This window comes from Mytilus galloprovincialis, chromosome 5, assembly GCF_965363235.1.
Source record: "Mytilus galloprovincialis chromosome 5, xbMytGall1.hap1.1, whole genome shotgun sequence".
Taxonomy (NCBI): Eukaryota; Metazoa; Mollusca; class Bivalvia; order Mytilida; family Mytilidae; genus Mytilus; species Mytilus galloprovincialis.
Window position 1 is genome coordinate 6,018,034 of NC_134842.1, and position 21,699 is coordinate 6,039,732.

At 31.7% G+C, this 21,699-nt stretch overlaps 1 long non-coding RNA gene across 1 annotated transcript in view; it reads right to left on the minus strand.

The window, feature by feature from the left end:
* The window catches only part of LOC143074277 (uncharacterized), a 54,079-nt gene that overhangs the window by 26,026 nt on the left and 6,354 nt on the right, over positions 1-21,699 (minus strand). The window lies entirely within an intron of this gene.

The following is a 21,699-nucleotide window of genomic DNA, read 5'->3' on the forward strand; positions in this document are numbered from 1 at the left end:
TATAACATGTATAATAAATTTCTTCTATATATTAATTTATGCCATGTTTCTTTATTTTTTTATATTTTAACACCCCATTATTCTCTATTCATTTTATTAAAGCTCCTCATTTTTTTCTATTCTTCATTCTTTAGCACCCCATTATTCTTTATAATTTTTGATATTTTTTCCCTGTTAACATTGTTTATATTTTTGGCCATTATTATCTATTTTGTTAACCCATATAGACCATCCATCATAAATTATTTACAACTAATTTTTCCCTCATACTATTTTCAATAACTCAAAACAGAAAAGTCACACTTCATTTTTCACACTAAGAAATATGTCAGAACATGCAGGACATGAATTCTCAGATCTGTTCTCAGAATATAGAATAATGGACATGAAATTTAAAACAAAGAGAGAACAGAACAACAGATAAATACATAGACATTATATGTATAAAGAAAAGGTTACCCCTGTACATGTTGTTTTTATAATTTGAGAATTGAGTCTTCAGCTTCACAAAAATAATCAATCTAGTGAAACTGATCCTTTAGAAACTAATAGTTAGTAGTAGTGTAAACAATAATAGTTTTGTCAGGTACAAATCAGACTGCAAAATTAGTACACAAAAAAAAAGTGTGTGATTTCAAATTGTTGAAGTATTGTACAAATAAGAAATGTCTCTTTATACCAGCATTGTGTATACAGCCTTTGCTTATAAACTAGAGAAGTAGAAAGGGAGACTGCAATTTTACTCTTCAATTTTTGGAGAAACCCATTTACTCTTTTATGCATAAATCTATACTTTGTAAATAAGTAGTGTAGGTACATAAGGGGGAAATTTTCATCATGTATAAATACTTTTTATAATATACCTACAGGCAGCTCTAATTAATTATGGTTATATATAGTTTCATTTTAATACATATTCAAATATTGATTTGTCTTTTGAAAACAAGTTCATTTTAAGTTGACTTTCAGTAGCATGAATGTTAAACATAAACTATTATGTTAGACATTATAATAGCTATATTTAAATTCAGCCTTCTCAATATACATGTATATATGTATTAAACTAAATCATTTAATAATTCAACGTCAACTTTACATTTCAAATACTCAAATTTACTGTAGCTTATTAATACTTGATTTAGAAAGATTTTTTTGTCTTTCTTTTTCTGATATATATAGTAGATGCATAAAATCAAGATCATATTTTTTTTATATCTGATTATTGATATCAATCGTTACAATGTATATAATTACTGTTACAATTTAAGATTAAATTCTAAATTACAAAATAAATATTTAATCAGATGATGTTTACTTTTTCTTGCCGGTTATGAACAAAAAGTCAAATTCATCATTTTGTTTTTGTTGAAATACCCAGGATTAGTGCAGATTTTAAATGTCATCAAATCATGAGGGTTTGGATGGGTGTTCTTTGATTCTCTATTCTTTGACTTAAAAAGGTTATTTCAGTTATCTATTCTATATACTTTTGTTGGATAAGAATCTCTATTGTTCATATTCAGGCACCTAATTTTTTTCTCTTATTTATTTTTAGGGTCTATTTTGTCTAATCTTTCAGGGGCGGATCCAGCCATTTAAAAAAGGGGGAGTACCAACCCCCTCCACACCTTCAATGATATTTTTTTAGTTCAAATATCAATGTAAGAATAAGGATATGTGACATGATTACCAATGAAACAACTATCCACCATAGTTGAAATGAAGCAGAATTTTGTTTTTGTAAGCCTGGCTACAATACAGTCTTCAACAATAGGAAAATCCCATACTATATACAACATTTTAAGTCATCTCTTAATCATTTTAAAGGCCCTGACATGTACAGTGAAACAATTCAAAAAATAAATCTAAAATCCTAGTTTACAACAAAATAATTTCCAGAAGCAAATATGGCAGCTAGATTAGAAGCGGCTTGATCCTTACCAGATAGGCACATTACAATTTAATGCATTGTCTGAATTTACTATTAAAACTTTGCGTTCAAATAAGGGAGCTACCATTTGATTTTTATGGGGGGGCTAGGATGAAAAATTTTGTCCTGCATTTTTTTTTAGTTGTAATCTCTGTCCTGCCTTTTTATTTTTCACTCTATTCGGTCCTGCCTATTTTTTTATAAGTTTATCCTGACTTTTTTTACCTAAATTGTCATCCTGCCTTTTTTTTTTTGCAAAGTGTCTCATCCTGCCTTTTTTTTTTACTCAAAACTCCTGTCCTGCCTATTTTTTTCAAATTTCATCCTAGCCCCCCCATAAAAATCAAATGGTAGCTCCCTAAGTGGATGCAATGCAAGTTATTATAGGATACCATGCCACCTTCTACAATAAAATAATAAATTGTATGGGGGGGTTTAAAGGTCCCCCTGACCCCCACAAGAAAAATATAAAACAATTTAATTCAGAATTTAACTTATTTATAACAAATCAATTTATATGAAAGTCCCATTTCTGTTTAATTCCTACACATCTAAGATCATCACGATCCAATTCTCTTGAGCCCGTTATTCTCTACTCTTTATTTTTTTATAAGGAGAAATAACATATATCTTTTCCTATTCTTTTAATATTGACAATTATTCTGCACATGCCCATTATTCTCTATTTTTCAAATCTTTTCAATGCCACCAAAAACTTGCATTTGGTGCTGTACATTATATGTAATTGCAACTCAATTATAATATACATGTTTCTAGGTCTTGAAATTAATGCATGTGTGTTTCATGCAGAAAACATAGGAAGTAAAATGAAATAAATATTACTTCCATGATAAAACATGTAATAAACTTTGCAATCCTTGTACACGAATGAAGCTGAAATTTCTGTGCGAATTTTAACTACATTGTTTTAAACCATGCTTTTATGTTATGCATTGTAACAATATTATAGTTACTGGCAAGAAATACAAAATGAAAGACTGGCAAGAAATACAAAATGAAAGCCACGGTACTATACGGTAAAAAGAAAGGTACAACGACAAAGGTTAGAAAGAAATATCAATGCAAACTGTTCATCTGTTTAGGCAGCGGTTTGAAGTTTATTTGCCGGTATATTACTGTTGTGTAAATCGGAGTCAAGCTGTCCAATTGAACGTTATATTTAATAAGAAGGAAAAAGATGCAAACATAATAATAAATATTATAATGATACACTTTGTATAATTGACTGCGTCGTTTGACGACTTCCTTTTAGAGATCGACTAAGGTGTCTTCATCGAGGTCCGCGTTTGTCACATGCTACTATTCCAAAGTTCGTTTTACATACAAATTTTAAATATACAGGTATCCGTCCGATCCGTGCATAAAATTAAAGAACGGATAGCCTGGGATCCGGCCCAATCTATCTGCGCGTCGTAAGGGCCAGGTGGGGAACAAATACCATGTGATCGATTCAGTGCCAGTTGACTCTGAATCTAAAGTGAGGCTGAATAAATATTTGCATAAATTTTGATGTTTGATGTAAACCAGCACAATTGGAATCCAATTGACACCTTGGACATGTGAAATCTTAACCTTTTAATTTTCTCACCAGGCGATTGCTGATAAGAATTAACCCTTTTCTGCTTACTAATTATCATCATACTACTAATTAGATATGATAACACTATACATCAATTCATAAAGAAAAATAATTAGTCTAATTTTTACTAATTGATGTTAAACAAGAATTGATTGGATACAGATGTAAAACAAACATTGAGGACAAAATTAGTATTAACCAATCATTGACAGGCAGTACATTGATACACGCCTGGCTATACTGACAAGATTAGCCAGGACCCCAGGCTAAAGAACGGACTGATCGATGACCGTTGTCACGGTAACTCTCACATAGCTTATTTGACGTATCTGACGGATCCTATGGGTCACCGATCACCGATCAGTCATCGATCAGTCAAACATCCGTCACCGATCATTCACCGATCAGTCCAGTTCACGTCAAACAGTAACGCCTAAGGTTGCAAGTACTGTACACTATTACACCATACACCTTATACCATTACACCATACACGTTACACCTTTGCACCATACACGTTACACATTACACCATACACCATTCCCCATTCTATCTACACGATCCGAAATTACCCATAATGCAATTAAATTTCAACGACTACAAAATTATTTATTTGTTTTAAAAAACGAATTTTGATCACAATATTGCAAATTAATATATAAAATTAAGACTTCCGTGATCATGACCATGTAAACAATACAGATCAAATACATGTATTTGTAAATAAAGTACGCATAAAATTTTGCTTGTATAAATTAAGCCGTGATCTGCCTTCCTGTAGAGGCTGTGTCTGCGCGTACACGCGTGGCCGAATTGGCCTCCGTTAATAAATAACGATATAGGTTTCACTGCTATTATTATTAAGTTCTGATCGGTTTTAAAATGTAGCGCAAATTTAAAAAACTTGGTTTTCAGATAAAGTCGACAAACAATGCAGAAAACGAATAGAACTAAGATCATATAAAATATTCATATATAATCATGAAAGCGATATTGGTGTACAGTTAACCGGTCAGGGCGAACTCTAAAAATCGAGTATACTCGGTTTTGCGAGTTTACGATCCCGTCGTGCAATAACTATTCATGCTTATGGCCAGCGTAATATTATAGGGTTATTGCATGAATATTGGGGAATATTGTCCCGAGTAGAATTTTATATTGCACGAGCTTGCGAGTGCAATATATGTTCTACGAGGGACAATATTCCCCAATATTCATGCAATAACCCTTTTATTGTATAGCAATATAATATTTGAAAGTAAAAATTGGTTTAAACTTAGATTTAAACGTTGATGACGTCATGAATTTTGAATATTTATTGCACTAGTGCAATATTAGAATTTATTGCACGCTAACTTTTGGTTACGTTCTGTGGGAAATATTATATTACTATACAATAAAAATGATTATTATTTTTCTGCACCAATCAACAATACATTCCTACATATCCTTTTTTATTTAATTAATTGAATTATCCACAAAAATTATAGCTTTCACATCTCATCTTCACTAAAAACTAAAACGAACGAACCTAAAAATATTCCGGTAAATTTTTGCAATTACTTTTTTTTCTTTTCCTCCCTTAAAATGACGAGATTGAAAACGCATTTGTGTTCCTTTAAAGTACGATGATGTATTATTTTAAAATGAAACTTGAATTTTTTTCCTCAAATTTGTGAAAAAAAATCTCAATTTTTTTTTAAGTAATAATCCTTATACGTTCAACATTCAAAGTTTTCGTTTGGTGTTAATAAAATGTATGTATCACTCAGTAAGGACATTGGTCCGCAGAAATTCAAGGTTGGTCAGGTTTGAGTGTTAACGTTTCTCGGACCAACATATTTTTGGTCATGCCAAGTAATCCTTGATCACAACTCTGTTGGACCTCCTACGGCTTCCATTAGTTATTAAAAAGATTAGATAAAAGAACATATAAACCTATCAAATGTACCGTTCTTGAAATAAAATTATTGCCAATGGACCACTCAAACCTCCTTTTTTGGCGCTTACAATTTTCAACCCTCGAATTAAGCTTTCCAAACTAACTAAAATTAAAAACTTGCTTTCTAACCGATCTTTTCGTGTACCGGACAGGCACCACTCGTTATTTTATAAGAAAAGCCTGCTATGGTCTAATACACATGCATGTTGTCTACTTGAGAGTTTCCGCACAAACAATTGACTCAGATTAAACATCGAATACGGCAGTGGAACTACCATTCATTTTTTTGGGCAAAGGTAATACCGGGTTTATACGGAGTTCAAAATATACATGAAATGTCATAACTCCGAGATTTCGAACTGTTTCATGCCAAGAAATTCTTGCTCAAAACTCTAGTGGTTCTCCTACGGCACCCATTAGAATATGATTTCATTCAACAAAATAATGTGTCCTGCATGTACGTATCGCTTTAAACACGGACATATACATGTCATACATGTACCAAATGGTGAATATGAATCAACCTTGAAATTGCTATGGCAAATTGTTAGCTCGTAAAGTTAAAAAAAAATCCATGTTTGACAAAGGTGTTGGTTTTTTTTTGGGTTTTTTTTTCGTCAGAGAAGTTAAAATAAAATTTACCGGTAAATGGAGTTACACTGAATCATGGAAGTAATATTGTGAATCTTCTCAATTGAAGAATGATGGATTGAACCTGGTTTTATGGCAAGCCAAACCCTCTCTCTCTCTTATAGGCAATGTTAAAAATACCGCTATTATATGACAATAAAATTTGTCTTTATGGCGAATAATACACTATAAAAATCTTGAAACTATCTGCTGTTATTCGTATAAATGAAAAAAGAAAGTTGCGATATGATTGCCAATGCGACAATTCTCCACAAGAGACCACAATGACACAGACATTTAACAACTATAGGTCACCGTACGGCCTTTAACAATGAGCAAAGTCCATAGTATGTTTCTTTTTATCATAATTGCAATATGATATTTTATAAATTATCATTAGACTTCAAAATGTTGAATGAGTTGACGCCGTATACTGCTAATTGTATTTTTTTTTTATAAAACTCTGTGATGTGTACAATGGTGTAGTTTTGAGGGTATTCAACAGATTACACTCGTGTCACAGAATGTCGATGTATATCCTATAGGTGGTCATTCATGTTCAATAAACGAATGTAGGACAGAAAGTCACAGGACAAAAAGTCACAATTTAGTTTAGTTAAACAAATTTTATTTGTTCAAGTACAAATTGGATAAGACACAAAAATAAATAAAAGAATATTAAGAGAACTAAAACAAAAAAAATAAAATACAAAATTAATTCAACAAACGAAAAAAGGGAAGCATTTAACTTAGATGATGATTTGTGTGCGATCATGGTTTGCTATCTAGACAATTAGAATTCGGCTTTTAGAATATATTTCTTTGAACAAGAAAAAAAATCATTTTAAAGATAGTGTTGTGTTTTTTCTTGAACTATTATATATAAAGCAACTTTGTAATTAAAATTATTCAATTTAAATCAATACAAAATGTCAATTATTATATATTTTGTCTCAGTCTCCATAATCACTGAAATGCACTATCCTTAATGTATTTAAGAACATGGAACAATTCAGAAACATTGTTGAATATGTATTATTTTATTTTATTTAAACGTTGTTCTTATATCATTATAGTCATAAGCAATAAGGATATCCTAATCGATGTTGTTGATTGTGTATTAATTCACGGCTGAGTAGGTGTGTAATCGATGACACGTGCATGCCCGCATTATATTATGAAAATTAAAAATATCTCTCTAAGTTCGGTTTTAAATATCTAAAAAAGATTACCTAATGGAATCGGTCGGCAGATTTTTTATGTTTTTAATTTTTTTTTTTTTTTATATTTCTTGTCTGGACACTGGACACATTTTCATAGTAAATACTGCCCATGGACAATATCTACTTATTTAAATGTGTACTGGACACAATTTCCTATGAAAATATGTCCTTAAGTATGAAAAAGAGTCCATGAACAAAAACATTATTCACTACCATAATATTGTCCAGGGGGGACATTTTTTTCAGAGGACATTGTGTCCACCAGGGCATCTTTTGATGGGATTTAAGTATTAAATGATATTCATTGCCTTGTTATTACTGGACACATTTTAACTTTTAATTGCAAACTTTAATTAATTGTTACTTTGACATAGAGTTGTCTCATTGGCACTCATACCATCCTTATCTTAATATCTCTTAATATAATTATATACATGCATAATTCAAACTCAAATAAGTAACAGATGCTGTACAGTATTATTTTCCTTAAAGGACACAATTTAATAACATTTACTACAACAGTTTGTTCTGTAGATGGACCATATTTCATAACTGTCGCTGTAAAATGCTGTCCACTTAGGAGACAATATTTCATGGCAATGGATATTATTTATTTTCAATTGCCTTCTTCTCTGACATATCAAATATAGTAAAGTTCTTCGGACTTAATTTTACACTTCCTTCAATCAATTAAAAATACTGCTTGTAAATATATTGTACTGTAGCACATATTAGAACCCCACTTAAATCATGAATGGTCATGTTTTACGAATTTCTTTCATATTACATGTATGACCCATTCTGTTTGGCTATATACAATGATATAGGTAGTGTTATACCTTGACATTTCCGGGTATTACAAATCAACATGTATATTAACGGCTCATTTTTTATAATGGCGTTAAATACCTATCTCTGATATAACAACATTTTTATAACATTCACATTTCTGAATGTTCTGTATATCAATTTCATATCTTATTGACCGAATAAGAATATGTTTATATGCAAGGAAACATATTGAGTATCAAATTAATATAGGTGGTTTTTATTTATCTTGGTATTAAATTAAAGAAATTTGAAAATACTATTGCGTGTCAGGTAGTAAAGTAGACTTGTTAGCGGAGAAATAATATGCCCTGTACTAAAGAATATGAATGAATGAGACAATGACAAGTCTTGCAAAGGAACAAGATATTAAGCACATCGATTTCCCAGCCGGTGCGTCTAAACACTCGGCTGCTAAGGAGTCCACTCTGTCTTAAACAGTTCACAAACGTTTTTTTTTTGCACTAAATACTAATAAGGAGCACGCTTCAGCTAAACTTTTTTTTCTTTCGGTTTCATTCTATCTACATAGGCAAAGTTGACTTTAGATATTTTACCAAATGATACGAAACATTTAAATATGTCACAAGTATTACTTAATGATATAAAAAAGAAGATGTGGTATGATTGCCAATGAGAAAACTGTCCACAAGAGACCAAAATGACACAGACATTAACAATTGTATGTCACCGTACGGCCTTCAACAATGAGCAAATCCCATACCGCATAGTCAGCTACAAAATGCCCCGATATGACAATGTAAAACAATTCAAACGAGAAAACTCACGACCTTATTTGTAACACATAAACAAACGACACCCACTGAATTACAGGCTCCTGACTCCACATCCATAAATAATGTGGTAGGGTTAAACATGTTAGCGGGATCCCAACCCTCCCATATTTTTTTTTAAATCATATATTCGTCCTAAATATGCATGAAATGTTTGCCACTGGACGTTAGGCAATCAACAATCAATTGATCAAATTTTGCACTAAAATAGGAATTCAACAAGTTAGTTAACTTTCTGAATTCGTTTTTGTGCAGAAATAAATTCCATAGAATATATTACGTATGTAAATATATGCAAAGGGTATCTTGTGGTCTTGTGGTATAGTTTATATTAGATCAATCATTTGGCTGTTGTCTGCTCTTTGGTTGTTTTGTTGTCTCTTTTACACATTCCCCGTTTTCTTTCTCAATTTTATCGTATGTTTATTTTTATTGTATGTGCCAGAGAATGTATTAGCCAAGTTTAAATGAAAATAAAGAGAATTAGAATATTGTTGAATAGAAAATACATATCCGTGTGGAATTCGCCTCAGGTTGTTTTTCCCAAGTTTGATATCCAACTTCTTTACCCGACAACCTTGTATATTGTATATGTTTGATGGACTATCATCATGCTCATGTGACCATCAGGTACTGAGATAAATATGTTAGTGTTTAAACTCTGTCAAAGCCAAAACGATTAAATATATATATCTAATTTAAATTCATTCATGCATGCAGTAAAACGTTTCTTGAATGAGTGAAATTATAAAAAATAATTTTTCAAACTTTTATCTTTAATGCGTTTAGCCTACATGTCAAAATAAACCGGGAAAGGAGTTATGATAGACAAATGGACAACTATATACATGATACAAACATATGTATTGATATTTTCTTTAGTTATGAACTGTAGAAAATACCCGATTCATTTATCCTCATTACACATAATCTGTGTTGAAATGCGTTGAAAGCATGGGAGTTTGTATTTCTTGCTCCTATATTATGTATTTCTTAAATATTTTCTTCGCCTAAAATGTGCTCGATGTTTATATTGTTCTTATTAGTCCGGAATTTTATAGTACGAATCACCAGATCACACCTCTTTAACACAAGTGAAAAAGAAAGGGGGAACCTTGAATGACACAGTACAAAACTCCCACTCTCCCAGTATATTTTATTTTATCATGGCCATTATAATGCTTAATCTACATGTATATATTGTTTACTACAAACATGAAATCGACAATAAAATTATACCACCAGCTATTTAATTGTACCATGTTGGTACTACTTCTACTACTTTGCGTTACACAAAGTTCCTCAAAACAAGGACTTGGTATAGAAAGTCCCTGCTCAAAATAAGGCAATTTTGACATTTCAAAGAACTCTGGTGTTTTTCGTTTTATTTTGCCTGGCATTGTCGGTATGTTTTCGTCTTATAAGTTTGAAATCCCCATTGCACGTTATATGTTGCCTCCCTTATTGTGCAGCAGCAAATATTCCAGAAGTACGTTATAAATACTTAGGATCTCGTGTCATGACTAAATAATTGAATCCTTTTTTCAGACAGGATAATATGCTCATCTCGGGTCCTTTAATAGATAACTAAATTTGGTCTCTTGTGGAGAGTGGTCTCATTAGCAATCATATACTACACATATAATATATATATATATATATATATATATATATATATATATATATATATATATATATATATATATATATATATATATATCATGTATATATATAGTACCACATCTCCTTTTAATGGGCGCACTACGTTTGCACACATTTGGGAATTAAAATGTTTTACGTTTCCACTCAGCTTTTGATTACATTTGCACGCATTTATTGAACAGGTTTATTTCAATAATAATAATAATAATTTTATTTGCAAAATACACCCATATGGGTCAAGCAAACACAAATACAACATTTAATACAGACAGTAAAAAATTACAAATATAAACATAAAAAAAAACATAGTTATAAATGGTAATTAATGTAACCTTTGATGGACATGGACCTCATTTTCGCAATTCTAAAGATTGCTTTATAAAGTCACCAATTTCTGTCAAAAGCTCAGATTTAGGATTTAAAAGTTGTTTTAGCTTTAAAAGTGGTTGATAATTTGTAAAATCAGGATTTATATTATTAATCTTTAAAAATAAGCAATCTCTTAAAGTTGAGTTTAGTTTGCAATATAGAAAAAATGGTATTCATCATCAATTTTATTACAAAGTTTACATAACCTTTGATCTCTGGGTACATTTTTATATCTTCCCATTTCAACCTCTAGGTTATGGTCACTAACCCTTAATTTAGAAATTAATTGTCTGGTTTTAAAATTTGATTCTTTTAATAAATAATTTTCAATTTTTATCTCAGTCAATCTAGATTGCCAGTATGTTCTCTTTTTATCCAAAAAAGTGTCTCGCAACAAAATTTCAGTGATTTGATACCCCAAGCTGACTTGCATAATAAAATTATATCAATGCATCAACAAAAACTGACCATATTTACATTTTATTATGTAAATCTATATATAAAGCTGCACAGTACACAGTAAATCAGCAATATTTTGATATCAGAATGCATTGCATTATACAAATGAGTCGACAGTAACATTGCAACACAATGTCAACACATATTTATTCCAATCATTTAGATTGCCAGCATATCCTCTTTTTATTTAAAATAGTGTCTTGCAACAAAATTTCAGTGATTTGATACCTCAAGCTGACTCATATAATAAAATTATTTTAACGTGTCGACATAATTTCAGTGATTTGATACCTCAAGCTGACTCATATTATAAAATTATTTTAACACGTCAAAAAAAATTCAGTGATTTGATACCTCAAGCTGACTCATATAATAAAATTATTTTAACTCGTCAACAAAATTTCAGTGATTTGATACCTCAACAATGCTCAAGCTGACTCATATAATAAAATTATTTTAATGCGTCAACAAAATTTCAGTGATTTGATACCTCAAGTTGACTTATATGATAAAATTATTTTAACGCGTCAACAAAATTTCCGTGATTTGATTCCTCAACAATCATGACAATGCTGAAGCTGACTCATATAATAAAATTATTTTTACACGTCAACAAAATTTCAGTGATTTGATACCTCAAGCTGACTATATGATAAAATTATTTTAACGCGTAAACAAAATTTCAGTGATTTGATACCTCAACAATGCTGAAGCTGACTCATAAATAAAAATTATTTTAACACATAAACAAAATTTCAGTGATTTGATACCTCAAGTTGACTCATATGATAAAATTATTTTAACACGTCAACAAAATTTCAGTAATTTGATACCTCAAGCTGACTCATATGATAAAATTATTTTAACGCGTAAACAAAATTTCAGCGATTTGATACCTCAACAATGCTGAAGCTGACTCATATAATAAAATTAGTTTAACACGTAAACAAAATTTCAGTGATTTGATACCTCAAGCTGACTCGTATAGTAAAATTATTTTAAGGAGTCAACAAAATTTCAGTAATTTGATACCTCAAGCTGACTCAAATAATAAAATTATATTTAAAACTGACCATATTCGCTCTTTATCATGTAAATCAATATATACAAAATGATATAGCAGCATAGTAAATCAGCAATATTTTGATGTCAGAATGGATTGCCATTATATAAATTTGGTTGATTGTTGGCATGTCTTTTTTTATTCAAAATATTGTCTCGCAACAAAATTTCAGTGATTTGAAACCTCAGGCTGACCATGCTAACTCATAATAAAATTATTTAAACATGTCAACCAAAACTAACCATATAAGCACTTAATCATGTCTACTATGTAAATCTATATAGCAGCATAGCAAATCAGCAATATTTTGATTCTTTTCTGTTTAAGTAATATAAAACGGTCACTGAAGTCAGTATCTGTATCTGTATTTCAAACTTCTGAACATGGATGGGTATGCCGTTAATTCATTTTGGCTATTGTTTGATTGGTGGATCTGCGCATAAATAAGTCATGCTTGCTGAGGTGTGCTCATTTAAACCCAGTGGTTCGGGATATTTTGTAAGATTCACCATATCACTAATCTTGGCTGAGCCGGCTGCTTGAACTTTTCATGCATATAACATGTATAACAATCACTTTTCCATGGTGGCGTCATATATTTTGTTTTATGACATCAACATTTTACGGGAAATTTTACATGTCTATTAATGGCAGACAAATAGCGATAAGGTTTATAAAATTAACACAGTAGTACATCCCTCAACAATGTGACTGACATGAGAGATACATGAACTTATTGAAATTAAAAAATGTAATTACTCTTTTAGAAATAACAACATAGCAGATGTTCCCAGGGTAAGGACAACTACCCATGGGCTACACTCATTTAGATATGCAGGAGCCAAACTCTGGAACGAACTGCCAAATAAAATGAGGGACGAAATGCCATTGGGTCAGTTCAAAGGTTTGGTTGGTAATTGGGAGGGCAGTTCGTGTCAGTGTTCCTCCTGCAGATCTCAATGAGCTGTGGATCAGTTTATTTATTTATCATGTATACTCTGGCTTTTAAATTATTTGGCATAATTTTTTTTTATTTGTGTTCTTAATGCTTGGATTACTTTTAGTGCTTTATAATTGCTATTGCATGAATGTTAGTTTATCTGCATTTTATGTTTGCTTATATGCTTTAATTGTGCTAATTAATTGTTGTGCTTGATAACATTATTTATTTTGCATGTTTTATGTGTTTTATGTATTGTGCTTGTCTTATATGTATGTCGGATAAAAGCTCTACAGAGCTTATGTTGTATTGTTATATGTATAACCGACTTTAAATAAATCTTTTTATGCTTTATGCTTTATTAAGATACTTTCATGACTTTATAATGAGAAGTTCTCTTCTTGGAAAAGTATACTGTTACATGTAGTATATTATGTCGGTTGGTTGATTTTGTTGGTAGCTAAATTTCAAGTGGCAAATATTTCATTCCTGTTCGCATAAGTATTTTTTCGAACGTTCACGGTATCATTAATAATTTATAATAACAAATCTAACACAATTGACGAGATTGTTCATAGTTATACAACACCTTATGTGCAATACATGTAACACTGTACAGTGTACAATTTCCTTTTGAACATTTTCTGGAAAACAGAATCGTAAATCCAAGGCAAACAAACGTGAATTACGAAGGAATATTTATGAAGAGCCTGTCAAAAATGGGGAACGAAACAACGTTAAAAATGATGTTGATAACCCATGATATAAAAATAATGTTCCTATGCGCGGATAACCTCTGTATACGGCTTCTACTTAAAAAAAATTCATTTATTTTAATTTATGATAGCTGCTAGTGATAACAACTGTCCAATCTTATAGCCATTGTTCTCTATAAATAAGAATATGAAAAAATAAAATAATTACTTTAATAAACACATTAAAAAAAAATCGTATTCTTATCTATAATATATATTTAGACTACCGGGTATAGTAATTTGCTACTCTGGAAAAATATTAATTAAGATTATTATTATTATTTATGTTTACAATCCGAAAAATTAAAATAAAAAGAACTTCGATTTCCACCAATGAAATGTCGTACACCATTCATTCACACCATTCCCGATTGCACGTTACACGATCACACCATTCCTCATACACCATTACACCATTCCCCTTACACCATACACCATAGCACCATACACCTTACACCATTGCACCATACACCTTACACCATTACACCATACACGTTTTTTTGGGAAGTTTACACCATCCAAGGGCGTTTGTAATTTTAAATTGGACACATTGGATTGTTGATATTATAACAAATATAATCTATACAGAGATTTTTAATTTTAGTTTCTTGTGTATAATGCGGAGTTTAGTATGTCGTCAATTATCACTGTACTAGTATACATTTTTTAATGGGCTAGCTGAAGGACGACTACGGATGCGGGAGTTTCTCGCTACATTGAAGACCCATTGGTGGCCTTCAGCTGTTGTCTGCTCTATGGTAGGGCTGTTGTCGCTTTGACACATTCCCCATTTCCTTTCTCAATTTTAGAGATATATGTATTATATATTTTTTTTCAATTTGCAATTATTAGGTTTTTAGGTTTCCCGTTTATTGTTTCTTGTCGCCTTTTTAATACTAAATGTAGCATCTGTTAATGTGTACGAAGTATCTAGTACGGCTCACAATGACATGCAGTGTGGTATTATCTTGAATATGCATTATTATTGATGGGTGTATTTTTTTCCTGAAAGTTAGTACAAAGTATAAAAATACGAGGTGCAAATCGAAGTTTATATTCTGTAGAAAACGAAATCAAGATCATACATCATTATAAGTGAGCAGTTTTTAGGGTTGAAGAAAAAGCAAGTGGCATTAAATTAAGCAAGTTTCATCGTTTCAGCAGTTTCGGATAAATATAAGACTCTAAACCAATATGATACTTCGAACCGCTTTAGTGAAGATGATGTGCGGTAGTTTGACGCTAAAGTGCGTTTATGATCACGCAGTGCAATGGTGGAACTTTTTTTTACGGACGATATATCTTGAAATTCTTTAACTACATATGCGTCCGCAGACAGACTCGCCGTATTATGATATTATGGAAAACGCAGAACTCTTGAGATCTTAAAATAAAGATTACTTTAACGACATATAGTTACCTCGGATGAGAGGTAAAACGTACAGATTAACTATTAATGTTTATATTATATTTACGTATAATGTTACATCTTTAAATGCAGAAAATTTAACGAGAACGATCTTTCGTTTATCATGAAACTGTAACAGATGACATAAAGAGACCATCGCACTTCGTCGAAACAGACTATTGCAAATCGGAGGAGACATTGCACTGCTGCGTGACTATCGCACATCGTATCTCAGAGTCCTACATATACATTTGGAACAGAATAGGTTAATGTAACAAATTTTTATATTTTGACAGTTAAAACCCAATATTACAACATAATATTACCAATAAAACAGTTACATGTTAATAAACACTGACATTCGTCAGCTAAAACTGCTGAAATTGGCGTATGCGTTAGCATTATTTTGAACATAAATGGCTATTTATAGAGGGCAATTCATAACGAGAGAAACATTGAATATCAACAACAATATTTTGCACAGAGAGTTATTGCTATAAATTATCATATATGCAAAATTTCAGGTCAATATGATAACATTACATTTGTAATGAAACATCATAATTTGATAGGATGGACTGCATTCTTGCATGCGATAGGTCAGGTGCAATGTATTTTTGTCGTATAAGGAGAAACATTTTGTTTTAGAAAGATCTTATTGCCGTTTGACATATGAAAGTCGTAAACACTCTATGAGAATTCATTTTAGGTAAACGAACAACTTAAGTTATAGATAATGCATATCATGTATATTTAATGTTTTTATTTATTTTTTTATTCAACAACAGTATTGCTCGCTGTTAACAATTACTCCACTGACACAGCTATCTTAGTGAAGGTCCCTGTTTCATTAGTACCAGAAGTTCAGGGATTCTTCAGGTAGATAAACTGCATATTGATAGTTTACAAAATATTATAAATATTACATCAATATAGATAAATAATGCTATTCTAATTATATTAAAGTATTTATATATTATCTAGTCTTATTTTCGGTATATTTAATGTTAACTTGTTTTATAACACATCGAGGGGTGTCAGGATCGGTCAAATAAATTAAAAAAACGACCGTAGAGAGGACCTTTGTATGGCAATCCAGACATCATTAGTTGTGTTACAAGAACTCATTTAAAATATGTATTATCTGACTTATACGAGTATATGAAAAATACAAGTCATTTTGTAAATAATTTATTCAATGAACCAAAGGGGAAGCTTTGTTTTATTTTCTCTCTTTTTCACAACAATTATATCTCGAAAAAACGTGTTTTTTAACAGTTTTGAACATACTTTAAAATTCATTGTTTTCTTTCTTTTGTTTCTGGGGCTGGTCTAAGAAGTCACTACTGAGATCACTGCCAGTCAATACTGAGATTGTGCGGGTGCACTGGACTCCAATCTTAATTCACTAGAATTGTTAGTTTGAATATCGAAGGTAGACGGTTTTTTTTCTTTTGGCATTCCTGCTACCTCCACCAATAAAAAATGTATACCACGAAATAACATAAAAGCCGTGCTTAAAACGGGCCTGTGTATGGTAATACATTATATTCTTATATTGAGAATCAGGATTATGTATAATACCCCACCCAATTATAAAGTACGTGGCTATTATTCTTTAGAAAATAAGATTGTGTAGTCATTTGATACAGTAATAGGTATATATTATGTAAATATAGATAATATAAAAAAATTAGGAACTAGCACAAAGTGTACAAACTCGTGTTATATGTGCAGGTTTGTAACACGAAAAACGAATAGCCATATGTTGAATTATGATTTCAAGAAAAGTAGGAATCAATAAGATATGTAGAATACTACAACCACTTAAATTTGGCTTGTTTTATAAGTGTAATGCAAATTCTGCATCATTAAATTCATTTCACATAATGAAGTTTCCTCAATAGTAACGACAAAATTAACAAAACAACCAACGTTATGTTTCAAAAGTGAAAATGTGTGTCAACGACGAATCAGTATAATAAAAGGAGAAACAGATTGTTTCTAACTTAAACCTATGAACGATGAAAATTGAAAAGTAAAATCACAATTGCAACTATACACGATAAATAGCAAACGAATTAAACGTTTTAATTATTATAGTTTGCATTTTAATTAATCACAGAAAATCATGACCTTACACAGGTCATTATTTTTCTACCTTTAAGCAAATTTCATTGAAACTTTGTATCCTCCGAGTTCATTTTGCAAACAAATGACCTATCATTCTAAGAGAAAAAAAAATATATATATCACAGTAGCATGGATTCGAATCCCGGCGAGGTAAGAACCAAAAATTTGCGAAAGCAAATTTACAGATCTAACATTGTTGTGTTGATGTTTAGACGAGTTGTATATATATATATATCAAACTTCTGAATAATAGTCAACGATTTTTCCCACGTAAGAGCTGGATCGTTACAAGTAACGATACATGTACACAATAAAATGAATTATATAAACGCCTAAAAAGTGTACATAACAACACCAATGATATAAAAAGGAACTATATATGTAATTATTTATAAATATTTCGGATAACAGATATCCTTCGTCAGTCAGATTCTGATGTTAAATGAACTTTTACTACATCTTGAAATTTATACAATAAAAAAGGCAAACTGAACATCAGTTAAGACGCTTGCACCATTCTAAAAATTTGTTGAATATGACATAGGTTATATGACTAATTACATCAGAGAGTTCAAATATATGCTTTAAATAAAAATAATAATGTGCGATGTGAACTAGCACAATTTTAAAGCTTTAACGGTGTCGATATTACGATGTTACAAGAAAGATTGCGACAAAAAGAATTCCAAATAAACAGCACTGAACGGTATAAATTTCTAAATATTTCAGATTTGACAACTGTAGTGTAGTTACATTAGAGTCTGCGATGTTTAAAACAAACGGCCGTTAAAATATAATAACAAATTTTGATTAAAGTAAAATAGTTGGACGTTGCTTGGTACTTATACATCCCTCAAAAAATTAAGCAATTTAAATTGTTATATACAACAGATGTATTTTAGAGATGAGTAAGGTAAAGAAATAGAAACGGAGACTGTAATAATAAGTAATATAACCCAGATGTGAAGCACTGCATGGTGTCGAACTACATCTTTTGATTTATCCCATTTGGTGCCAAAGTTAATTTTCTTATCCAAAATCCGACGTAACATATCTGTCCACTGCTACTTCCCAAACATTCAACAATTTATCTTCTGAAGAAAACGAAGCTGTGCGGTTACTTAAAAACAGAGACGACATTATAATTAAACCAGCAGATAAAGGTAGCGCTGTTGTCGTCATGGACAGATGTGACAACATTCAAGAGGCGAACATCAACTCTCTGATGAGAGATTCTATAAGAAATTAGACTCTGACCCCACCCCTCAATTTAACAAAGAGATCACCACAAACCTGAAAAACATGTGTGAACAGGGATATATTGATGAAACCACATTTAAATATCTAAAACCGGAAAAATCAAAGCCGGGGCGTTTCTATCTTCTGCCCAAAATACATAAAGTCAATAATCCAGGTAGACCAATTGTTTCCGCCAATGACCACCCTACAGAGAAAATATCAGAATTTATTGACTTTCATCTCCGACCACACGTGGAAAATTTACCATCATATATACAAGACACAACACATTATCTTAAAAAATGGAATCTTTGAACCCTCTCCTACCTGAAACGATCCTTGTCTCGCTTGATGTTACCTCCCTCTATACTAATATCCCCAATGACGATGGTATTGAAGCCTGTAGGGAAGTCTGGAACTCTCGTAACACCTTACATCCACCAACGGAATGTCTCATCCAGCTTCTAACTTTGGTATTAAAATGCAATAACTTCACATTCAATGGTGAACACTTTCTCCAAGTTAATGGAACAGCAATGGGAACAAAGATGGCCCCGTCGTATGCCAATATTTTTATGGGGAAATTAGAACAGAGAATTCTCAATTCTTTTCTTTATCAACCCCTCTCTTGGTTCCGATTTATTGACGATATTGACATGAAGTGGGATAATACTGAACAAGAACTAGATTTGTTTATTCAACATGCTAACGATGACCATCCCTCAATAAAATTCACATATGAAATCTCTGACTCTAAGATCACATTTCTTGACACTACAACGCAAGTGAGGGATGGAAACATATTTACAGATCTGTATTGCAAGCCCACAGACAAACATCAATATCTGTCTCCTTCAAGTTGTCACCCTAAACATTGCACCAAGAGCATTCCCTACAGCCAGGCCATACGAATAAAAAGGATTTGCTCCACCAACGATGTTGCCAAAAAAAACGACTACAAGAACTTCGCGGTCACCTAAATCATCGAGACTACAAAAGGAAAGACATTGATAAAGGTTTTTCTCGTGCTAGCAACATCAGCCGAGATGAACTTTTACAATATAAAGTCAAAAAGGTCAACAGGAGGGTGCCTTTTGTGTTGACGTACCATCCAAAATTTGACAACTTGTCTCACCTTATCCGCAAAAGTAGGAAAGATATCGAAAAACATCCTAAACTGTCCAAGATCTTTTCCGAGCCACCTGTACTGGCTTTTACGCAGGCCCAAAAGCCTTATAGACTTGCTGGTGAGAGCTGAGTTATCCTCTCAAGCAGGCTCTTCGTCAGTGGGCTCTTGTAAGGGTTGTGGAAACAAACGATGTCTGACTTGCAAACAAATACTAGATAACCAGACTTTTAACAGTCACTCCACTGGTACAGAATACACCATATTTTGCAATGTTAATTGCAAGACTACAAATGTTGTGTATCTCCTACAGTGTAAATGTGGTAAACAGTATGTAGGCGATTCAGAACAGCCGTTTCACAAACGAATGAACGGTCATCGTAGCGACTACCAATGCAAGCCAGACCTCCCTCTTAGTCGACATTTGAGATCCCCTGGCCACACTAAGGCAGCTCTCAATCGACTGACCATTACTATCATTGACCACAACTCTGCTTGGTCTAGGGAGGATAGACTTACTCGGGAAAGATTTTGGATAAGAAAATTAACAACTTTGGCACCAAATGGGATAAATGAAAAGATGTAGTTCGACACCATGCAGTGCTTCACATCTGGGTTATATTACTAATTATTACAGTCTCCGTTTCTATTTCTTTACCTTACTCATCTCTAAAATAAATCTGTTGAATATAACAATTTAAATTACTTAATTTTTTTAGGGATGTATGAGTACCAAGCCACGTCCAACTAATTTACTTAAATCAAATTTTTTTATTATATTTTAACGGCCGTTTGTTTTAAACATCGCAGACTCTAATGTAACTACACTACAGTTGTCAAATCTGAAATATTTAGAAATTTAGACCGTTCAGTCCTGTTTATTTGGAATTCTTATTTTCGCAATCTTTCTTGTAACATCGTAATATCGACACCGTTAAAGCTTTAAAATTGTGCTAGTTCACATCGCACATTATTTTTAGAATGGTGCAAGCGTCTTAACTGATGTTCGGTTTGCCTTTTTTATTGTATAAATTTCAAGATTTAGTAAAAGTTTAATCTAAGAAGACTTATAGATGATTCATTTAACATCAGAATCTGACTGACGAAGGATATCTGTTATCCGAAATATTTATAAATAGTTACATTTATAGTTCCTTTTTATATCATTGGTGTTGTTATGTACACTTTTTAGGCGTTTATAAACGAGTCTAAATTGAAAACTACGTTCAAACCTATGATTGTATTGGATAAAAACCGCAATTTTTATACGTATGTGCATGTAAAACAAATTTCGTTGTAGAAGGGTCTAAATGCAGAACAAACAAGATTTTCCAAAAGACCAAAAAAGTGAAAAAGTATATTTAAACTATTTAAACAAAACGCATTTGCCTAACAGGTCGAACAACTGATGTTCTTTAACCCTGCTGACTGCCATTGGCGATTGCAAAATAAAATTGATCACAAGATGTAACAAAATGGATTTTAATATAAATTCAATACTAAACAGAAAACAATTAACTTGTGGCCACGATGTTATGCCACAAACATAAGGTGTTAATATTTTTTTGTACACCAGATCCGGATTTCGACAATAAATGTC